Source organism: Oncorhynchus tshawytscha, linkage group LG07 (genome assembly GCF_018296145.1).
Source record: "Oncorhynchus tshawytscha isolate Ot180627B linkage group LG07, Otsh_v2.0, whole genome shotgun sequence".
Classification (NCBI taxonomy): Eukaryota; Metazoa; Chordata; class Actinopteri; order Salmoniformes; family Salmonidae; genus Oncorhynchus; species Oncorhynchus tshawytscha.
Window position 1 is genome coordinate 13,800,928 of NC_056435.1, and position 19,008 is coordinate 13,819,935.

Consider the following 19,008-nt stretch of genomic DNA (forward strand, 5'->3'; position numbering starts at 1 on the left):
GAGAGCTGATTGCTGTCTGTGTGTTCCCAGCTGTGTGCTCGCAGTCAATACGATTTTCCAATCGGTCAGCGTGCCCACCAGAGAAGGGGTGAGATAAACAGCTTAGCAATACTGAGGGGGAATATCACCATGACATGCCCACCCTCACCTAATTCCATAGTAGTTGTGAACAATGTCAAACTTTCAGCCATCATATTGACATCATTGACTTGCATATCTTCCTTTGGGATCAGTATTAGCAAGCGCATATCCTATTGTGCATACACACGCATGCATGGCCAAATGGCACCTGTGTTGCCTACATAGTGCACTACTTCTGACCAGGGCCTATAGGGCTCTGGTCAAAAGTAGTGCACTATGTAGGGAATAGGGTAAACCATCAGCAGCAACCACATATCCCTGTCAACGTCCATGTGATTATCACTGTAAATGTATAGTTTGACTATGAAGTTAACAAAACTAGTTGAGCTAACATACCTACTTGTTCTGTTAAGGGATCTGCTGTGTCGGGATCTCCATTGCTTTACAGTGCTCCTGCCCTTTAGTAAGTGACTGCAGAGAAGAGAGGGAAACGGGTTCTGCTGCCAAGACATTGTCATGTGAGGCGTACTGTAGGTCATACCAGGACAGAGCGATGTGGAGCACATCAGCCAGTGGGGAGTAGGCCTACTCAATCACAAACATAGACATAAAAGAAGCAATAGGCATTTACACATACATTGACAAAATAATTTACACACACACACACACACACACACACACACACACACACACACACACACACACACACACACACACACACACACACACACACACACACACACACACACACACACACGATAGCATGCATGATGGCTCATGATGCATACACACACAAACACACAAGGAAGCATCATATTTTCTGCATGTTCTATCCAGCTATTTGGGTTTATTCTTGGTAGAATCAAGTCCCTCATTACTGAACCTGCAAGCCTAACCAGCCTATACTGTACAGGGCAGTATAGAGCAGATCTCCTTGAGAGTCTGAAGAGATAGGAGAGGAAGGAGGAGAGGAAGGGGGGGAGATAACAAACAACAGAGAGAAATAATCTACAGAGGAAGTCACTTTTTTAAACACCGACCTGGAAGAGAAAAGAAAGGGTAAACAAGCATAAGTCTGAGAATAACCAGAAATGACAGAAAGAAAGAAAGAAAGAGAAAGAAAGAAAGAAAGAAAGAAAGAAAGAAAGAAAGAAAGAAAGAAAGAAAGAAAGAAAGAAAGAAAGAAAGAAAGAAAGAAAGAAAGAAAGAAAGAAAGAAAGAAAGAAAGAAAGAGGGGCAAGGTTTAAGAAAGAAAGAAAGAAAGAAAGAAAGAAAGAAAGAAAGAAAGAAAGAAAGAAAGAAAGAAAGAAAGAAAGAAAGAAAGAAAGAAAGAAAGAAAGAAAGAAAAGAAAGAGGGGAGAGGTTTAAGGGGGCAGTAATGAAAAGAGTAAGACTAAGGAATGCATGCATCTGAAGAATTCTAACTTTAAACTAAAACCGCTATCCCAATAACCTGCAATCAAGCTCCAAACCCTTACGTCACACCTCTTCATATCCAATAACACTACCTTACTTACACCTAACAGTAGTAGCACATCAGGGCTTGTATTCATAAAGCGTCTAGGATCAGGTCTTCCCTGTCCATACTATCTATCTATAAGATTAAACAGACCTTGGATATAATCTTTTAGGAAGTAGCACTCTCTGGTGTCAAATCAGGGGCGAGTCAAACTGTGGTCGTTGGAAATCCTCATTGCTATTATTTTGGTTATGTTGCCCCCAGCAGGACAAACAGTGAAGTGTTTTATCTCACAAGAGCGTTGTGACATCGGAAGGTTGTGAGTGTTAACAACCACCAGGTGGAATAAGGGAGCACTGGAAGTAGTACCTGAAAGTAGGGCAGCCCGTCTGCTATGGAGTCTCACTGGGTTTGTTGAGAGAGGCCTTACAAACTGGTCTCTCTCTCTCTCTCTCTCTCTCTCTCTCTCTCTCTCTCTCTCTCTCTCTCTCTCTCTCTCTCTCTCTCTCTCTCTCTCTCTCTCTCTCTCTCTCTCTCTCTCTCTCTCTCTCTCTCTCTCTCTCTCTCTCTCTCTCTCTCTCTCTCTCTCTCTCTCTCTCTCTCTCTCTCTCTCTCTCTCTCTCTCTCTCTCTCTCTCTCTCTCTCTCTCTCTCTCTCTCTCTCTCTCTCTCTCTCTCTCTCTCTCTCTGCATTATGGACTGAACTTAATAATCATCAATGTGTCTTTCTATGGCATATATTGTAATTAATCAAAAGTTGGGTTCTGGGGGTGCTATAAGTGTATATACTGTATACAATTGAGAGTGGCCAAAACCACAAGTTTGTAGCCCCACCACTTGGTTTCCTTGACTTGACAGGAATAGTCTTACTCCTCAAGTCTCTCCCCAAACAGTGTAAATACTGTAAGTAGGTTTTCAATATGAGGCAAGACTTCCAGCCTACAGGTCCCAGGAATCTTCCCCGTATCTCTACTGCCACCGTAAGTATGACCTCAGTCTAACGGTTGCCTCATTGTTTCAGCCTAACAGTTCAGCTCTTGCTCTCCCTTTCTCTCTCCACAATCCCTCAATCATTTACCTCATCATCCTGTTCTGCCCTTCACATTGTCCCTCACAGTCAGCTGTGCTAACTGCCCCATGGTCTCTGGACCGCCATATCCTCTGGAATGTCTGCTGCTGTGGGAACTCACCTACCATATATAACAGAGACAGTGGCCATGTCCCAAATGGCACCTTGTTCCCTATTTATAATATTTCTGACATCATTTTCTATGACCAAAAAAAGCATCTGGAAATCAGAACAGCGATTTGGATGAGGATTTCTACTTCAATGATTCAGAGGCGAACGACATACTGCTCATCCAGGATCAGGCCCAAATCTCCAACACTCGAAGGAGGAAGAGGCGGCAATATCGATGCAGGATACCTATACGTCGACGAGGCAATAAACTGCCTCTACCCTCCATTCTATTGGCGAATGTGCAATCACTGGAGAATAAACTGGATGAGCTCCATTCGAGACTAACCTAGAGGCTAAAAAAAAATGTTCCCTTTACTCTACACACAGAGATGCACACAAAGCTCTCTCTCGCCATCCATTTGGCAAATCTGACCATAACTCTATCCTCCTGATTCCTGCTTACAAGAAAAAACTCAAACAGGAAGAACCAGTGACGCGCTCAATGAAGTGGTCAGATGAAGCAGATGCTAAGCTAAGGGACTGTTTTGCTAGCACAGACTGGAATATGTTCCAGGATTAATCCGAGGAGTTTACTACATCAGTCACTGGCATCGACAACGTCGTCCCCACAGTGACCGTACGCACATAACTCAACCAGAAGCCATGGATTACAGGCAAAATCCACACTGAGCTAAAGGCTAGAGCTGACGCTTTCAAGGAGTGATACACTAATCCGGACAAGAAAGAAATCCCACTACGCCCTTCAGGGAAGCATCAACCAGGCGAAGTCTCAGTACAGGAATAAGATTGAATCCTACTATTAGCTCTGATGCTCAACAGATGTGGCAGGGCTTGCACACACAAACACACACATACGGTGGCTTGCGAAAGTATTCACACCTGCTGGAATGTTTCCTGTTCTGTTGCCTTTCAACCTAGAATTAAAATAGATTTTTGGGGGGTTTTGTATCAGTTTATTTACACAACACGCCTACCACTTTGAAGATGCTAAATATTTTTTATCATGAAACAAACAAGAAATAAGACTAAAAAAACAGAACTTGAGCGCGCATAAGTACTCAACCCCCCAAAGTCAATACATTGTAGAGACACCTTTTGCAGCAATTACAGCTGCAAGTCTCTTGGCGTATGTCTCTATAAGCTTGGCACGTCTCGCCACTGGGATTTCTTCCCATTCTTCAAGGCAAAATTGTTCCAGCTCCTTCAAGTTGGATGGGTTCCGCTGGTGTACAGCAATCTTTAAGTCATACCACAGATTCTCAATTGGATTGATGTCTGGGCTTTGACTAGGCCATTCCAAGACATTCAGGGTTATCTTTGGTCTCTTTGTTTGCTTCTCTGATTTTAACGCCCTCCTTGCCTGCTCCGTGAGTCTTGGCAGGTTTGTTGTGGTGCCATCATCTTTCCATTTTTTAATAATGGATTTAATGGTGCTCCGTGGGATGTTCAACGTTTCTGATATGTTTTTATAACCAAACCCTGATCTGTGCTTCTCCACAACAGACTCTGGGGCCTTTCAGAACAGGTGTATATATACAGAGATTGTGAAACTTAGATTGCACATAGGTGGACTATATTTAACTAATTATATGACTTCTGAAGGTAATTGGTTGCACCAAATCTTATTTAGGGGCTTCATAGCAAAGGGAGTGAATACATATGCACGCACCACTTTTCCTATTTTTTTTTTTTTTCAATCATTTTTTGAAACAAGTTATTTTTTTCATTTCACTTCACCAATTTGGACTATATTGTGTGTCCGTTAAATGAAATCCAAATAAAAATCTTTTTAAATTATAGGTTGTAATGCACCAAGGGGATGAATACTTTTGCAAGGCACAGTACATACACACTTTCACAATCTTCACATACTGCTGCTACTCTTTTATCATCTATCCTGATTGCCTAGTCACTTTTACCTCTACAGGAGCTACACTACTATTCAAAAATATGGGGTCACTTCTAAATGTTCTTGTTTTCCATGAAAACATACATGAAATGAGTTGAAAAATTAATAGGAAATAAAGTCAAGACGTTGACAAGGTTATAAATAAGGATTTTTAATTGAAATAATAATTGTGTCCTTCATACTTTGCTTTCGTCAAAGAATCCTCCATTTGCAGCAATTACAGCCTTGCAGACCTTAGGCGTTCTAGTTGTCAATTTGTTGAGGTAATCTGAAGAGATTTCAACCCATGCTTCCTGAAGCATCTCCAACAAGTTGGATTGGCTTGATGGGCACTTCTTACGGTCAAGCTGCTCCCACAACAGCTCGATGGGGTTGAGATCCTGTGACTGTGCTGGCCACTCCATTATAGACAGAATACCAGCTGACTGCTTCTTCCCTAAATAGTTCTTGCATAGTTTGGAGCTGTGCTTTGGGTCAATGTTCTGTTGTAGGAGGAAAGTGGCTCCAATTAAGCACTGTCCACTCCACAGGGTATTGCAGAATGTAGATCCCTTTTACCCTGTACAAATCTCCCACTTTACCTCCACCAAAGCACTTTTTCCAATGTTAATATCTTCCTTTTATTGGCCAGTCTGAGATGTGGCTTTTTCTTTGCAACTCTGCCTAGAAGGCCAGCATCCTGGAGTCGCCTCTTCACTGTTGACGTTGAGACTGGTGTTTTGTGGGTACTATTTAATTAAGCTGCCAGTTGAGGACTTGTGAGGCGTCTGTTTCTCAAACTAGACACTCTAATGTACTTGTCCTGTTGCTCAGTTGTGCACCGGGGCCTCCCACTACTCTATCTATTCTGGTTAGAGACGGTTTGCCCTGTTCTGTGAAGGGAGTAGTACACATGGTTGTACGAGATCTTCAGTTTCTTGTCAATTTCTCGCATGGAATAGCCTTCATTTCTGAGGAGAAGAATAGACTGACGAGTTTGAGAAGGTGTTTGTTTCGGGCCACTTTGAGCCTGTAATCGAACCCACAAATGCTGATGCTCCAGATACTCAACTAGTCTAAAGAAGGCCAGTTTTATTGTTTCTTTAATCAGGACAACAGTTTTCAGCTGTGCTAACATAATTGCAAAATGGTTATCTAATGATCAATTAGCCTTTGAAAATTATTACTTGGATTAGCTAACACAACGTGCCATTGGAGCACAGGAGTTATGGTTGCTGATAATGGGCCTATGTAGATATTCCATTTTTTAAAATTCTGCCGTTTCCAGCTACAATAGTCTTTTACAACATTAACAATGTCTACACTGTATTTCCTTCACATATTTTCTATGGGGGGAATTTATTCTTGAGTGAAGCGCATGCTATATTCCCTTTTCATACACTTTTCTCTCTACACATATTCTGAATTTGAACATAAGCATGCTATTCACCCGCTATTTGTTTGGGGTGGAGATTGAAGACATGAAGGTGTGGCAGAGGTGTGTCTACTCATACGTCATATTTAAACCTGGACTTAATTCCCTCATGATTCCACCACTTTTACGCACAAGGAAATGCTGAATAAGGTCGAGAAACCTGTCAGTTCCAAGTGTTGTTTTTTTTAACCTTTATTTAAGGCAAGTCAGTTAAGAAATTCTTATTTACAATGACGGCCAATCCCTAACCTGGATGACGCTGGGCCAATTGTCCACTCCCTATGTGACTCCCAATAACGTCCGGTTGTGATACAGCCTGGAATCGAACCAGGGTCTGTGGTGACGCCTCTAACACTGAGATGAAATGTCCTAGACCGCTGCACCACTTGGGGGCCCCAAGTGGAACAACATCAACAACAAAAAATGTCATTGTGGAAATAACACCATTCTCCACGCACTGTAATTTACAAATTGATAAAAGCTATTGACAAGAGCTAGGTAAATGAGTAAACCGTTTGGATAATGGGATTGTAAATATACATTACAAATGTTTTAGATCTCTTTTACGATCGCTGGAGACAAATGTGAAACCAGTCAAATGCATTGGTGTGAAGTACACCTAAGTAGTGTTCTGGTACTGTACTTTTACTTTTACTTCATTACATTCTTTAAGAAAATGATGTCGCTTTTACTCCATACGTCTTCCCTGACACCTAAAAGTACTTAAAGTACAATTTAAATGCTTAGCATGACAGGAACATGGTCCAAATCACGTTCAAGAGAACATCCCTGGTCGTCTACGGTCTCTGATCTGGTGGACTCACTAAACACAAATTATTTTGTAAATTATGTCTGAGTGTTGGAGTGTTCACCTGACTATCCATACATTTAAAAAACAATAAATTGGTGCCATCTGGTTTAATATAAGGAATTTGAAATGATTTATACTTTTTTCTTGGGATACTTAAGTACATTTCATCAATTACATTTACTTTTGAAACGTATGTATATTTAAATCCAAAAAAACGTTTATACTTTTACTTTAGTGGTCTTTCTCTCCTCTATATTATTTGTCCTACTGTATCTAACCTTTAACCCTTCACACTACTATCATCCCCCCCACACACACACAACAAAACAGACAATAGGTCCTTGTGCGGTTGCCAAGTCACGCCTCCATTACACCCCTCCTGTTTCAAGTGCCATGAAAACGGAAACAGACAGGTATCTATTCTATTGTCCCAATGTTTTCCCCCAGCCCTCAGATATCCTGGAGGATATGTAAGTCAGCCAGGTATTTCCGCAACGTAAGCTGTGAGTTGACGGCCTGTCAAACCCAGACACACAAACGGCATGCTACCGCACACACGGACACATAAACACAAACACAGACAACCACGGCCTCTCATACACAGGAGACGATGATAATGGAAGGCATGAGTGTCTTTTCTGTTTTGACATGACGCCACAGGTCTGATCTTTTTCAGCACTCAGCCTGGTGTGAGCTTGTGTGGTCCCCCGGCGCACCTACTACTATAGCCTCAATGAGGTCATTGTCTCAGAACAGAGAGTGGGGGAGCGAGGAAAGGGATGTCTTATTCAAACATCAAAAGTTAAAGCAGGTAGGATTTAGGAGTTTAATGGCTGTTATGTGTATCGGTGTTAACGACTGTGTGTATATGCTATTGACATATTAACATAAGAATAATGTACTTAGTGTACTTACTGTAAAAGTGTGCTGAAGTGTGTCTGTGTTACAATTTAGGACACTCGAACTCGGGTAGGCAGCTCTATTTAGCCCGTGGGCCGATTTTCGTCGGAGCCCGGAACATAATTATAATAATTTTTACACCGCAGATTGACTAAGCCCAAAAAGAGATTGTATTTGAGAATAACAATTTCATACCTTGATTACATTGCGACACGATCACGTCTCGTTTTTTTTTTATCCGTGCGAATGGGAACAGATCTCCAACATTAATCTTTTTTTTTCTGAGTTCCTGTTGATTTTAGTTTTCTTTTACCTCCTCAAAAAATCCCTTGCGGGACGGTTTTGACTAGACTCCTGCTTTTACTCGATAGACTTGAACTATTTTTTGATGAGCAGCAGGACCACATTCTATTCAGCCGCTGTAGACCAATCCAAAATCTTTAGGCTTTCTCTTTAAGGGAAATAATCGTCGTTATACCTTCAGAAACTGAAATCCTAAGATTAAGTTCACTTGATTTGTCAATAGAAGCTCCAACCGAAATTTGACTTCCGCTTTTATCCCAACCTTTCCGAAAGACACACGTGCATTCGGAAGTATTCAGACCCCTTCCCTTTTTCCAAAATGTGCTACGTTACAGCATTTTTGTAAAATGATTCAATAAAAGTAACATCCTCATCAATCTACACATAATACCCCATAATGTCAAAACAAAAACAAGGTTTTCAGACATGTTTGCAAATGTATTAAAAATTTAAAAAACAGATTGCTTATTTACATAAGTATTCAGACCCTTTCCTATGAGACTATAAATTGAGCTCAGGTGCATCCTGTTTCAATTGATCATCCTCGAGACATTTCTAGAACTTGACTGGAGTCCACCTATGGTAAATTCAATTGATTGGGTATGATATTGAAAGGCACACACCTGACCATATAAGGTCCCACAGTTGACATTGCATGTCAAAGAAAAAAAACAAGCAATTAGGTCGAAGGAATTGTCCGCAGAGCTCAGAGACAGGATTGTGTCGAGGAACAGGTCTGAGGAAGGATACCAAAACATTTCTGCAGCATTAAAGGTCCCCAAGAACACAGTGGCCTCCATCATTCTTAAATGGAAGAAGTTTCGAACCACCAAGACTCGTCCTAGAGCTGGCCACCTGACCAAACTGAGCAATCGGGGGAGAAGGGCCTTGGTCAGGGAGGTGACCAAGAACCTGATGGTCACTCTGACAGAGATTCAGAGTCCCTCTGTGGAGATGGGAGAACCTTCCAGAAGGACAACCATCTCTGCAGCACTCCACCAATCAGGCCTAAATGGAGGAGTGGCCAGTCGGTTGCCACTCCTCAGTAAAAGACACTTGACAGCCTGCTTGGAGTTTGCCAAAAGGCATGTAAAGGACTCTCTGAACATGAGAAACAAGATTCTCTTGTCTGATGAAACCAAGATTGAACTTGGCCTTATTGCCAATTGTCATATCTGGAGGAAACCTGGCACCATCACTACGGTGAGGCATGGTGGTGGCAACATCATGCTGTGGGATGTTTTTCAGCGGGAGGGACTGAGAGACTAGTCAGGAAGAGGGAAAGATCAATGGAGAAAAGTACAGAGAGACCCTAATGAAAACCTGCTCCAGAATGCTCAGGAACTCAGACTTGGGCGAAGGTTCACCTTCCAATAGGACAACAACCCTAAGCACACGGCCAGATAATGCAGGAGTGGCTTCTGAATGTCCTTGAGTGTCTCAGCCACAACCTGGAGCCCGGACTTGAACCCAATTGAACATCTCTGGCGAGACCTGAAAATAGCTGTGCAGCGACGCTCCCCATCCAACCTGACAAAGCTTGAGGATTTGCAGAGGAGAATGGGAGAAACTCCCAAAATACAGGTGTGCCAAGCTTGTAGCTTCATACCCAGGAAGACCCGAGGCTGTAATTGCTGCCAAAAGTACTTCAACAAAGTACTGAGTAAAGGGTCTGAATACTTACGTAAATGTGATATTTCACTTAGATTTTTTTCTATACATTTGCAGATTTAAAAAAAAAACAACCTGTGTTTGCTTTGTCATTATGAGGTATTGTGTGTAGATTGAATGGAAATATATTTTTTAATCCATTTTAGAATAAGGCTGTAACGTAACAAAATGAGGAAAAAAGTCAAGGGGTCTGAATACTTTCCAAATGCGCTCTGTTTTCAGGTTGGAGCAAGGTGCTACAACACTGGGCGACAATGGAGCAGTTGTTCTGGGGGATTAAGTGCCTTGCTCAAGGGCACAACTGCATTAAATGGCATCTAGGATTTTATACCCTTTGGTTGCCAGCTCACATCCCGACATATTTCGAGGAGGGATGCGACACCACTCTTCCACAAGATCATTTGGTGTTTTGTTGATGGTGGTGGATAACGGTGTCTCAGGCGTCGATCCAGAATATCTCAGAAGTGTTCAATTGGGTTGAGATCTGGTGACTGAGACGGCCATGGCATATGTTTAAATCGTTTTCATGCTCGCTCAGTGACCACTTGTGCCCTGTGGATGGGGGCATTTACATCCTATGGGGGCTTAGCCATGGAAGCCAAAACAATGGCCTGCACAGACTTTTTACATATTACCGTGAGCATGATGAAATGTTAATTGCTTAATTAACTCAGGAACCACACCTGTGTGGAAGCAACGTCTTTTACTCTACTTTGTATCACTCATTTACTCAACTGTTTCCATTATTAGGCTCTGGTCAAAAGTCGTGCAGTCTAGGGAGTAGGGTGACTTTACGGACACAGGCATAGAGAACATAGAGTCCCCCCCCCATCATGATGTTCTAGCTCTAGCAAACCCTCTGCCCTCTATCTCTCTTCCCCATTAGGCACACATCCACCAGGCCAAGTCACACACACACACGCACACACACACACACGCACTTTGCTGTCACACAGACCCACTCACCACTGAGAGCCTGCTCTTCAGGCCTCTTAGGGTGATAATGTTATCTGTCCTACTTAAAGTACCATATCCTCCTGCTCTCTATTGAGCTCCCCCCATTTTCTCCTCCTCTACCTCCTTCTCTTCCTGGATGTATGCAATCTCTCATGGTGTGTGTGTGTGTGTGTGCGCGTTCGCATGTTTGTGCAATCGGTAAATCTGCTACGGGGCCCCACTGGCTGGTCGGTCCACCTGCTCTGAGGATCCTCTTTTAGTATAAAATGTCTTATCTGCCTGCTGACGTGCGCATGCGTGAGCACACACACACACACACACACACACACACACACACACACACACACACACACACACACACACACACACACACACACACACACACACACACACACACACACACACACACACACACACACACACACACACACACACACACACACACACACACACACACACACACACAGAGCTGGGTAATATGAGTGCATGGGAAGATCTGCTGAACTCCCTACTCTACATGTCTCTACCTCCTACCATACCCTTCCCTTCTACGACTTATAATTAAAACCTCCATTGTATTGTACTGTCCATCATCCATTTCTTGACTTTCACTGATTAATTTGAGCTCTTAGAAGAGCAAAATACCTCCCCGGTGTATCTCAAGCTAACACTGTTCTGGGCCCATATTCATAAAGCATATTGATTGCTGATTTACTTTGGTTTTTTGGATCATGATGCATATCATTACATCCAGACTGGGTACAAATCCTTTTCGTTTCATTTTTCAGTATTTTTTAAAACTGTATTTATTATTGTTTTTCTACTACTCTAATTATTGCTTGGATAACCTTATTTGTTATTAACCACTCGGGGTGGCAGGGTAGCCTAGTGGTTAGAGCGTTGGACTAGTAACCGAAAGGTTGCAAGTTCAAACCCCCGAGCTGACAAGGTACAAATCTGTCGTTCTGCCCCTGAACAGGCAGTTAACCCACTGTTCCTAGGCCGTCATTGAAAATAAGAACTTGTTCTTAACTGACTTGCCTGGTAAAATAATGTATTGATTTATTTTTCACATTTATGCGGTGTACATTGCACGGAACACCAGACAAATGATCACTAAATTATCACGTGTCAATTGATCCAGTAAGGGATAGGTTGTCAACTGGCGATTTGAACGAAAATAAAACGTCATTCATTCATTCATTAATCAGCACTCCTCGTCTGAGATACTTTGTGAATAAGGGCCTAGGGCAGTTTTCTTACCCTCACAGGTGATTCCTTCATCTCCTACTACATCTCTAATACAGTTCTTTCCACTCCCCCCCATCCTGAGTTCCTAACAGCTGCTGGGGAGACAGGGAGGAAGGGCCCACAATCCATCACACTAAAACACGTGCTCAGTAATTCAGCTGACGTGCAATTATTTTGCGTGCGCACACACATGTCAAGCTACGAGACATGATGAGACAGTTCGTCATAGCGTGAGGCCTTATGAGCATACAGTACATACCATGGATTGAGAAGTAGGACCAAAAAAGACCAACACTACGTCAGCATTTGTGTGTGTGTGTGTGCGTGTGCGTACGTGCGTGTGTTAGAGGTCGAACGATTATGATTTTTCAATTACGATTATTGGAGGACTAAGAAAAGCTGATACCGATTAATCGGCCGATTTTTATATGTATATGTATATGTAATAATAACAATTACAACAATACTGAATGAACAATGAACACTTTTATTTTGAGTTAATATAATACATACATAAAATCCATTTAGACTCAAGTAAATAATGAAACATGTTCAATTTGGTTGAAATAATCCAAAAACACAGTTTTGGAGAAGAAAGAAAAAGTGCAATATGTGCCGTGTAAAAAAGCTAACGATTAAGTTCCTTGCTCAGAACATATGAAAGCTGGTGGTTCAATATTCCCAGATAAGACGTTTTAGGTTGTAGTTACTATAGGAATTATGACACGTAGACTATTTCTCTCTATACCATTTTGTATTTCATATACCTTTGACTATTGGATGTTCTAATAGGCACTTAGGTATTGCCAGAGTTGATTGGCTTGAAGTCATAAACAGCGCCGTGATTCAAGCATTGCTAAGAGCTGCTGGCAAACGCAGAAACGTTTGAATGAATGCTTACGAGCCTGCTGCTGCTTACCACCGCACAGTCAGACTGCTCTGTCAAATATCAAATCAGACTTAATTATAATATAATAAACACAAACGCGAGCCTTTGGTCATTAATATGGTCAAATCTGGAAACTATCATTTCAAAAACAAAACGTTTATTCTTTCAGTGAAATACGGAACCGTTCCGTATTTTATCGAACGGGTTAAAACATCACCTGTTTGGCAAAGTAGTCTGTGATTCAATGATAAATTAACAGGCACCGCATTGATTATATGCAATGCAGGACAAGCTAGTTAACCTAGTAATATCATCAATCATGTGTAGTTAGCTAGTGATTATGTGAAGATTGATTGTTTTTATAAGATAAGTTTAATGCTAGCTAGCAACTTACCTTGGCTCTTTGCTGCACTCGCGTAACAGGTGGTCAGCCTGCCACGTAGTTTCCTCGTGGAATGCAATGTAATCGGCCATAATCAACCTCCTAAAATGCCGATTACTGATTGTTATGAACATTTTTAATCCGCCCTAATTAATTGGCCATGACGATTAATCGGTCGACCTCTAGTGTGTGTGTGTGTAACTATTCTTGTGGGGACTTCTGGTCAAGAAGAAGAATAGTAAACACAAGAATACAAGAATAGTAAACAATCACAAATTTGACCAAATGGGGACATTTTGTTACTTCCCACGAGTTCAAATGCTATTTTTAGGGGCTTAGAATTTTGTGTTTTGGTTTAGAAATACGTTTAGAAATACGTTAAGGGTTAGGAGCTAGGGTTCGTTTTAGGGTTAGGAACTATTGTTTGGTTTAGGGTGAAGGTTAGGATTTTGAATGGGACTGAATTGTGTGTCCCCACAAGGTTAGCTGAACAAGACCGTGTGTGTGTGTGTGTGTGTGTGTGTGTGTGTGTGTGTGTATGTGTGTGTCTCTGTCTCTGATTGCTTCACCTCAGTTACCACACTCTGACAGGTGGGGGAAATTCCCACTTGCGGAGCATTTTTTGAAGCATCAACAGATTTTAGGCAGGTAAGCACCAAGCTTAAGACGAGTGTAACCCTTCCAGGCATGTTGCCAGTACGGACGGCACCTTGTTTTGGTCTCCAGTGGAGACTTCTCATAAATTTGCCCCAGGGAATATAGGGGAGGTGAATCTGCAACAATATCCCATTGTCATGGCGCCTAAACGAACATAAAACAGAGGGACTGACATGCAGATTGGCAGGTGGGTGGGGCTAACATACAGAGAGACAGAGCCTTAAGATACAAGCTCATATTTGCTGTGTGAGTGGATCACACAAATCCCCCCCACAAGCACAATAGTTGTATTATCATCTTAACCAAATTGCCACTACCATGGCTACCCATACCGTCTGCCCAGGGTGGAGCTAGGGCTGTGTGACCAACAAGGAGAGGTTTGCGACAAAAAAACAGACTAGAGTCTCACTCACTTCAAGGTGTCTGGTTTAAGGAGTTGGGAACATAAGTATGTTTCTTCTTGTCGTCTTAGTGTTTCTTTGTTAGCACGCATAGTGAAATGATGTGCTCTAATAGCCAGATAGCGGATTGTTTACATATGTTACATGATGACGTCGTGATGTATTCCTTGGGGCCCAAGCTTCACAACCAGTTAGGGCAGGTTGTAAAAGAGAAAGAAGTGCCCTGAGTTTGGACCTGTCACTCAGGCTAGTAGTTAATAAATCAGATTAAATTTTGTATTACTCTGGGCCCATCAAATCTCTGTCAGGGTAAAGTGTACTCAATGATCATAATCCCATCCCAAAACCACTGAGGGATTGGCCCAAAGGTTTGTTGAGTTTCAGCTTTTCATACAACTCATGGCCTAGCCCAAATGGCACCCTATTCCCTATGTAGTGCACTACTTTTGACCAGGACCCGTAGAGCTCTGGTCAAATGCGTACACTATGTAGAGAATAGATTGTCATTTGGGATGCAACCCTGTATGTGATTAAACAGAGTGATGTACAATATGATACATGCAGTCTTGAATAGACAGCTAAGAAATGGACTCGGTCTCTAAGACACAACAATAGACTTGTATCTAGCAACAGGGTTTATTTGAAGTGAAAGAACTTGCTAAGCAGTGAATCATAAAAATGGCATCTAATTGAAACATCTACATCTTCTCAGCTCTGACCATATTTGAATTACTTTGAGTTTGATTTAGCTTCTCTGGAGTGCAAGATGGGAACGGTTTGCAGTTTTGGCACTATTCTTGTAATAAATACTCAGGCAGAAAAAGGTGTAGATTCACACACAGTACGCGACAGGTGTTTATTTCGCCTTCACAGAAGGCTGAAATTGTGGTCACAGGCAGGCAATAGTCATACACATTTACACGGAACCCAAACCAGCTGCGCGCGTGCGCCATCGTGCGCTATCGTGCATATCGCTACTCCCACACCAAACGCGATAACGACACGCAGGTTAAAATATCAAAACAAACTCTGAACCAATGACATTCATTTGGGGACAGGTCGAAAATCATTAAACATGTATGGCAATTCAGCTAGTTAGCTTGCGCTTGCTAGCTAACGTTAATTTGTCCAATTGAGCTAGCTTGCTGTTGCTAGCTAATTTGTCCTGGGATATACACATTGAGTTGTTATTTTACCTGAAATGCACAAGGACCTCTACCTGACAATTCATCCACACATTAAACAGCCAACCAACCGAATCGTTTCTAGTCATCTCTCCTCCTTCCAAGCTTTTTCATCATTTAATGTATATGGTAATTGGATCTAAACTTTCATTGTATTACCACGACTACCGGCAAGACAGTTCGTCTTTCAGTCACCCACGTGGGTATAACAAATGAGGAGATGGCACATGGGTACCTGCTTCTATAAACCAATGAGGAGATGGGTTTATACGCAGATCGCGACTTTTAGCGCGATCTGCGTCAGAAATAGGAATGAGTTCTATTTTAGCCCTTGGCTTCGCAGACGCTCGTTGACGAGCGCGAGCAGTGTGGGTGCAATAATTGAATAACATGGATTATTGAATAATTGAATAACATGCACGCGACGTGTCCAGTATGGTCAGCATGTTAGGCAAAAAAAATAAAAAATTGCCAAGGGTGTGCAAAGCTGTCATCAAGGCAAAGGGTGGCTACTTTGAAGAATCTAAAATATATTTTTTGATTTGTTTCACACTTTTTCGGTTACTACATGATTCCAATTGTGTTATGTCATAGTTATATATTCATAGTTATACAATGTAGAAAATAGTTGTAAAAAATAAAGAAAACTCTTGAATGAGTAGGTGTTCTAAAACTTTTGACCGGTAGTGTATATGTGTGGGTATGCCTGTTTCTCTGTGTGTGCGTATATATGTCTGTGTCTAGGGTGTGTGTGTGTATGAGTGCGTGTGATACTGGCGCCACAAGCACCAATGCCAGAAGGAGGGTAAGGGAAGGGAAGCCTCATTAGCTAAGACTTGTTGTTTAAGCTAGGATTCTCTTAAAATTCTTAGGTAACATGTTACATTAGGTAACAGGGCTATATACCTGTGGAGATTGGTGTGTGTTGTAGGTTGGTAACATTATTACCATCTGTTTTGGGTTCATTTATATACCATCTGTTGCATCCCATGTCATCCCCAGAAATACAGGATTGTGGTGTGTGTGTGTGTGTTTGTGAGCGTGTGCATGTACATGTGTGTTTTCAGAATATCCTAGTCTGATATAAATCCAACTATATAGAAATGGAAAACCTTTTGTGTGCGCCCATGCTGCTTTCATAAACCACAACTAAAGTGTGAGACTTTCTGCATCAGCCAGTCTGCTGTATACATTCAACATGGGGAACACATCCACGCATTCAGTTACAAAACGTCTAACCGTACCAATACACTTAATGTATATTTTACACTACTGTACTGCATAGACTTTTTTTTTTAAACTGCTATGTATTACAGGTGTATTGCTATCCCTATGGGACAGTCTCTGTGGAGACTACTGTAGAGACTATGGAGCGGCCAACAGCAGTGAATGGTTATGGTAAAAAACCTGACTTGCAGGTCTGCTTAGAGAAACATTTACTAAAGGGCAGAGACCTGTTCAAGGCCTCAGCTGTATAAGAGCATCCTTTGTGCTATGGGCCTGTGTGTGTGTTAAGGTGTGTGCGCGTATAGCAGCTCCTATGTACAGTAGGTGTACTGCTGTGTGTGTGTGTGTGTGTGTGTGTGTGTGTGTGTGTGTGTGTGTGTGTGTGTCTGTGTGTGTGTGTGTGTGTGTGTGTGTGTGTGTGTGTGTGTGTGTGTGTGATAGAGACACAGAGCTCAGTTTGTCAAAGCAGCTCTTCACCCCCAATGTGTGTCATCAGATTTCACACACTGCGTGTTACGTAAGGTTAAATCCATCCATCTCTCTCTTTCTCTCTCACAAACACGCTATTGATGATCTAGCGTGTTACATAAGGGTTGTGTGGGAGCTAGATAGGGTAACTAGAGATTACACTGTTAATGTACCGCGGTGGGTGCTGCAGACTGGACCAATGGTGATGCACCCTATTCCCTACGTATATAGTGCACTACTATTGACCACAGCAGAGAGCGAGAGCCAGAGCGAGAGACTGCTCCATGACTGGGAAAGGTGTGTGTGTATGTTTGCATACAGTGAAGAGAGAAGGAGTTGGTGTCCCTACTTTACCTTGCTGAACCTCTGAGTCTGAGAGTGGGAGCAAAGATCAATTCACATAACAGAAGCCGCTATTTTTCAGAGCCAGTAAATCCTTAGGAGCGTGGCTGGAAAGCTCTCAGCAGGGAGGAATACTGACCACATGATTTCTGTCTTTCTCTCCTTTCTCTCTTTCTCACTTTTGTTCATTATACTGTATGTCTCTCTCTGTCCCTCATTCACTCTTTACCTCTTGCTAACTCTCTGGCTGTGTCTGGATACCTGCACTTGTGTTCTAAATAGTAGGCATTTTGGGTATGCGAAAATAACATGTTTTGTAGTATGTGACATTTTCTAAAATACTGGATGCTTTAAATGCCAGACTGTTTCACTCTAGTAGATTTCTCTGCACATATCAAGAAAGAGAATCATCTTCCCTGATCCAAGTGTGTTTGAAAACAGCTGATAATCAGATAAGGGGATGCGGTGTTTCAAACTGAACAAAGGACAGAGAACAAACGCAGTTGCACATTTCTTGACGGTTTTTCAGTATGGATGAACCTATTTTGTTGATATATATATATTTTAACACTTTCCAAAACCTTACCCCGTAACATACTAAATTTGATGTTTGCATCAGCTTTGAAATCGTACGTTTAGAGAATTGGAAGGATACTGAGCAGGAGGAGTCAACCCAGGGTGCCCAAAAAAACGTTGACATTTTGACGATTGGAGAAACATGGATAAACATCTATTTCGGCAGTTTAGATTTTATCGAGCTCTGTTAAGTTAGATGAGGAGCGGCAGAATTTCCATGGATTTTCAATGGGATACAAGTCTGGGCTTTGGCTGGGCGACTGAAGGACTTTCACATTCTTGTTCTGAAGCCATTCCAGCGTTACTTTGGCTGCATGTTTGGGGTCATTGTCCTTTTGGAATGTAAATCTTCGCCCCCTGTCTAAGGTCATGTGGACTCAGAAGCAGGTGCCTTGCAAAAGTATTCACCCCTGTTGGCGATGTTCCTATTTTGATGCATTACAACCTGTAATTTAAATAGATTTGTATTTTTATTTCATTTTGTGGACATAGACAAAATAGTCCAAATTGGTGAAGTGAAATTAATTATTTTTTTTAATTATTTTTTTTTTTACGGAAAAGTGGTGCGTGCATATGTTTTCACCCCCTTTGCTATGAAGCCCCTAAATAAGATTTGGTGCAACCAACTACCTTCAGAAGTCATATAATTACTTAAATAAAGTCCACCTGTGTGCAATCTAAGTGTCACATGATCTCAGTATGTATACACCTGTTCTAAAAGGCCCCAGAGTTTGCAACACCACTAAGCAAGGGACACCACCAAGCAAGCGGCACTATGAAGACCAAGGAGCTCTCCAAATAGGCTAGGGACAAAGTTGTGGAGAAGTACAGATCAGGGTTATGTTATAAAAAATATCAGAAACTTTGAACATCTCACGGGGCACCTTTAAATCCATTATTTAAAAAATTGAAAGAATATCGCACCA

The 19,008-nt window shown here is 41.8% G+C and overlaps 1 long non-coding RNA gene across 1 annotated transcript in view; it reads left to right on the forward strand.

Moving 5' to 3' along the window:
• Nucleotides 1–7,431: 7,431 nt before the first annotated feature.
• The window catches only part of LOC112254019, a 40,078-nt gene continuing 28,501 nt past the window's right edge, over nt 7,432–19,008 (forward strand). The window contains exon 1 of the long non-coding RNA XR_002954098.2: nt 7,432–7,685. This is a non-coding gene — a long non-coding RNA (uncharacterized LOC112254019). The remainder of the gene's footprint in view (nt 7,686–19,008) is intronic.